Consider the following 6,000-nt stretch of genomic DNA (forward strand, 5'->3'; position numbering starts at 1 on the left):
AACATTATCGATTACACATGTGAATTAAATAAAATACCATAGCAAAAGGATGCTGCAGATTTTTGCTTATTGAGTAGAGCTACTGCTCGTGGGAAAAAAACTGTTTTTATATCTGACTGTGGGAGCATTGACAGTCCGGAGTCGCCTTCAGAGGGAAGTGATTCAAAGAGTTTGTAGCCAGGATGAGAGGGGTCAGAGATTATTTTACCCGTTCGCTTCGTGGCCCTTGCAGTGTACATTTTGTCAATGGAGGGAAGGTTGCAGCCAGAAATCTTATCAGCTGATGGAACGATTCGCTGCAGCCTCCGGACGTCGTGCTTGGTGGCTGAGCCAAACCAGACCATGATAGAGAAGATGAGGACAGACTCTATGATGGCCTTATAGATTTGGACCATCATTGCCTGTGGCAGATTGTGCTTCCTCAGCTGCCGTAGGAAGTACCTCTGTTGTGCCTTTTTGAAAAGTGCATTTACATTGGCTACCCTCCCGTCCACATGGACTGATCCAGAGTCGAGACCCATCATTGCATCAACACAGCACATGCCGTAAATATACAATAAAAGTTGCAGAAGTTAAAGCTTGATATTATGTCTGCATCGTAGGAGGATTGTGAGAAACAGATGAAGTGACCATTAGTTCTCGGGTTGAGTACAATGTTAGCCGGCTGACATTTCAGATCTCTTCATATATTAATCGCGGCAATTGAAGAGTTACATTAATTCGCGCCACCTAGTAACATCGAGGAAGTGATGGACGCACCAACAGACCAGTTCGCCAGAATTTGGAAAAGGCAACGAATCCGATTAAGTTGCAAGGATGTCGGGAAATATTAGTTCTGTCTCCTTTCCCACGGGTGCAGCCTGGTCGGCACCTTTGTGTCATATTTTATATTTCAGATTTCATATTTACCGCATGTAACTTGTTCTTTTATTTTCACCCAACATCCTCCCGGCGCTAAGAACCTATCTGTAATTAGAAACTAATCGCACTTTATTCTTGCCTCAATACAATCAATTCGCTCTCTAGATTCAACCACGCACTAAGGACATCTTGCCTGTTAATTTACTAATCCGTATGTCTCTAGGTTGTGAGGGACGGACGGAAGCGAAACTCCTGGGAAAACCCACGCAGTCACATAGAGAAGGTGCCAACTTGATGGAGACAGGTGGAGGCCAGGATGGAAACTGGGTCACTGTCCCTGTGGGGTGATATCACTAGCTGACAAATACTACCGTCGTTTTATCCGTGGCATTTGCAATGCTTATGGAAACACTGAAATGTTGTCATGCTATCTGTATCCACGACCACCTCAGACAATGCATCCAGATTTTGCACATTATATGCCTGAAAATATTATCCTCAAATCCCCTTTAAATGTCCCACACCTCACTATAAACCTTTACTCCCTAGTAATATACATCCCTGTCCTCTGCCACTTCTGTTCATACCCCCGCTCCGCTACAATTTCACATAGGTCTAACAGCTTCCCCTTCCAAAATCCACTCCAAAGGAAACGCCGCTGCTTATCCAACTTCCCTCAGAGTCGAGATAATTCACTCGAGGCAAACATCTTGGTAAATCACCAAAACTGCATCTTCATTCAGCGTGGCGACCAGAATGCGCACGGAATTCCGCCTGCGGCCTACCCCACGTGTAATATTTTTGCTCCATATCCTACTTCCATTCATATTCTGCGGCTGCCCTACGAACCGAAGCACCTGCCCACTTCCGTATGTGCAGGAAGAAACAGCGGATGCTGGTTTAAACGGAAGATATACACAACATGTTTGAGAAACTCCGCGGGACAAGCAGCATCTCTGGAGAAAAGGAATGGGTGACGTTTCGGGTCGAGACTCTTCGTCAGACTGGGGTCACTAGTACACCGGAGACATCTCAGCCAGAGCACCGACATTTGTTTCTTGTTTCCCTACAACGTCATAGGTCAGGCTCCGGGTGGGGGGGGGGGGGCTTATCTCACGACCATAAACGCCTCCTCTTCCATTATACCAATATAATTCAGGGCTTCATCGCTCTCTTCCATAATACCAAGCTTCCGTGACCTCCACACTAAACAGGAACAAGAAGAATGTCTTTGGGTCCACGCTCAACTCCTGCAGCTCAATACACAGATGACCACACTGGTGTTTAAGGGAATCATTTTGCGCCATTGCAATTGCAATGCAATGCTTCTTGATTGCAATCATTTCCCCATCATTTATTTACAGAATCGCTTGGGGGGTCGTCTCTAACATTTGTCAAGAATATCTCGTACCTATTTTTCCCTCCTGATCTATTCCTCTAATTATTTTATACACGTCTATAAGATCACCCCTTCAATAGATCGATATCGGCAAGGGGGTGGGTGTTGTTAGGCAGATGATTGGAACAAACACCAGGCATAATGGTACTGGAGGCAAAGGGTTATTACGAGAAGACAGGACAAGAGATGATCGGGCCAAAGTCTGGTAAATTATAGACGGAGGTAGGTGAACGAGAGTTTGATTGGAAATGGTTGGACTAAGGCCAGAGATGAAAATGATAAAAATGTGTGACCATTAGAAGATAAGGAATGATAGGGCGTGTTGTAGAGCAGAGGGATCTAGGAGCGAGAGTACATGGTTCCTTGACGTTGGACTCGCGGGTAGATAGGGTGGTCAAAAAGGCCTTTGGCACATTGGCCTTTATCAATCAGATTATTGAGTATAGACGTTGGGAGGACATGTTGCAGTTGTATAAGATCTTGATGAGGCAGCATTTAGAGTATTGTGTTCAGTTCTGGGCACCGTGTTATAGGAAAGATGTTGTCAAGCTGCAATGAGTACAGAGAAGACTTACGAAGATGTTGCCTGGACTTGAGGGTCTGAGCTATAGGGAAAGGTTGAGTAGGTTGATAATCTATTCCTTTGAACGCACAGGACGAGGGGTGATCTTATAAACGTGTATAAAATAATTAGAGGAATAGATCGGGTAGACGCACCTAACGTGCGGTCGTTAGTTTAGGGATACAGCGCGGAAACAGACCTTTCAGTCCGCACCGACCAGCGATCCCCGCACATTAACACTACTCTACACAATACTCTACAACCAAGGGACATTTTGAAGAAAACATTTATATTGATGCCAATTAACCCACAAACCTGTACATCTTTGAAGTGTGGGAGGGAGACAACTGGAGTTCTCGGAGAAAACCCAAGCAGGTCACTGAAAGAACGTAGAAACTCCGCACAGACAGCACCCGTAGTCAGGATCGAACCCGGGTCTGTGGCGCGGTAAAGCAGCAACTTTACCGCTACGGCACCGTGTTTCGTTTTTACCAAAGCCTAAGTACCAAGATTATATGCGTGAATGGTTTTAAACAAGTGAAAGGCGCGCTGCTTTTGAACAAGTGAGAATAATGGGGCCATGAGGTAAAATCATTAAAATAACGAAGAGTCCTATTCCACGAGTCCGCTCTGGGTGAAATCGAAGTCACAGAACAGCACGATCTTGTGGAAGAATAAAGCGAAGGGCAGCGTCACATCTCAACTCTGGTTCCAGACCACTGCCGCGCCAGTTTTATAGGTTTACTAATAACCCCAGTTACATATTTAACCGAGTTTTTCACTTCCTGTCTGAACCTACTCTGGGTCATCACATAGATACAAGTGTTGGCACACGAGCTGATGCGCATGAGCAAGACGCCTACATCATTGGCGATGTCAGAGGGGCTTGTGTGATCCCCACCCACTAAATTCACAGTGACTCGAGTGGAAATGTAGGTGACAGTTGATGTTGTCCACAGCTGTATGTAGGCGCCGGACACCGCGAACAGCAAAACTATGGACTTTGTCCAATTCTCTGTCTCCGTGTCCTTGCCATCCAGTGCCTTCAGGCGCCGGCGGACTCTGCTGGCCGCAACCATGTTCCTGACCGTCAACCCGTTAAACAATAGAACTCGAAGGAAGGGGAGGAAGGAGGGAGAGATACTGCACATCTACGAGAAAGCCACCCACCAGATGGAGGTGAAGTAGCCGGGTTTAGGCCGGCACCCGCACTTGACACTGTTTACAATGAAGCGTGAAGCGCACATGAAGTTAAAGGGGATGTACTTTACGCAGCACAGCGCGCACATGGACACAATGACCACGGCGGCCGTCCTATCCGTGCAATAGATTAGTCTCAGCTTCGGGCAGAAAATGCTGACAAAACGGTCAAAGATGAAGGGCACGGTTAACCAGACGGAATAGTCCAGGGTGACGATCCGCAGATAAACATTAGAAGGACAAACTGCGCTGATGGGGAGGAACGAATTAGGGACGTAGTAAATGTAGATTCCCCGGAGTAACACGTGTAAGATTATAACGAGAAGGTCGGAGATTGCCATCGCCACCATGTAACAGGTGATTCCTCTGGAGAGCCCGCACTTTCCCCGGTGCAGGATCACAGCCGTCAGCACGTTCGCTGAAGGAAGAACAACAATGCAATGGAATTCATATTTCAATGGAACCATCATTTAATGGAATTAAGATTATGTTTGGGGGCTGCAAGAGAGCATGAGGGGTCGGATACGGTGAATGGACAAGAGCCACGTGATATCAAGTTAGAGTTGAGAATAAATGGGGCAATGTAGTAGATTAGATTAGATTAGATTATTTAATGACCACACAGTCAAGGTGGTGTAATTCAGGTTCAGTACAGGATGTTACAAGGTAGGCTGATTCCCGTCAAACATAACATAAAACACAACATCATACAATATACAGTACATGCATGGGGAGGATATGTGCTGTTGTCATAGTGTGTTCAGAATTCGGATTGCGTGTGGGTAAGAACTGTTTTTAAATCGAGATGTCTTGGCGGGCAGTGAGCTGTAGCGCCTTCCTGATGGCAGCAGGTGGAAGATGTGGTGAGCTGGGTGGGAGGGATCAGAGATGATTTTCTTCACCCTTGACACGGACCGTTTGTGATGGAGTGATTCTATTGATGGAAGGGGAGTGCTGATGATTTTGGATGCTTTGTTAACTATGCGCTGTAATTTATTACGGGAGTGAGTGTCTAAACTGCTGAACCAGACTGTAATTGCTGAAGTGAGCATGCTTTGGATGATGGCTGTGTAGAATCGGATTAGGAGGTGTTTCCTTACTCTAAATTTCTTGAGTTATTTTAATGGGGAGTCTTGTTCCACGAGTCCGTTCTGGGTGGAATGGAGAGCACAGAGCAGCACGATCTTGTGGAAGAATAAAGCGAAGTCGGCGTCACATCCCACGTCTGGTTCCAGGCCACTGGTGCGCCAGTTTCTTGTGTTTACTAATAACCCCGGTTAAATATTTAAGCGCGTTCTTCACTTCCTGTCTGAACGTACTCTGGGTCCTCCTATAGATTCACGCGTTGGCACACGGGCTGATATGCGTAAGCAAGGGACGTACTTAACATGAAGATTTACCATTCCCTACCGGTGGATGTAGGCAGGTGAGGTATTTGAGGCTGGCAGATGAGGTATTTGAGGTAGATAGGAAAACAACACTTGAAACGCATTTGGGCAAATTCGAAGATAGGAAAACTTCCGACAAATATGAGCTAAAAGCGTGCCAATGGGACGACTGTAGATGGGGCATCTTGGACAGAATGAACAAATTGGACCGAAGGCTCTATTTCAGTGCTGCATTACTTTACGAATGATGACACTCAATGAGACGGACCACAAGAGGTGCTCAATTGGAGTTCAAAGCGTTCGTTGCCGCACGTCAATCAATACCACTTTGCACCGGCAGAGTGATTTTATCAGCTTCATTTAAAAAACAGTGAAATCATGTCGCCAGTCCCAAAATACTCTCCAAACTGCAATATAAGGTAATCAATCTGAAAATAAAACTATCTTTGCACGACAAGAAAAAAAAACCTAAACAATCTGGAAATAGCCTTTCTCCTTCTGTTCTTTATAATCATTTTGGTTTCGTTATCAATCAAGCAGAGAGAAAACTAAGGGATCTGGATAACTGAAATGGGAAAGTTATTGCTGAA

This window comes from Amblyraja radiata, chromosome 11, assembly GCF_010909765.2.
Source record: "Amblyraja radiata isolate CabotCenter1 chromosome 11, sAmbRad1.1.pri, whole genome shotgun sequence".
Lineage (NCBI taxonomy): Eukaryota > Metazoa > Chordata > Chondrichthyes > Rajiformes > Rajidae > Amblyraja > Amblyraja radiata.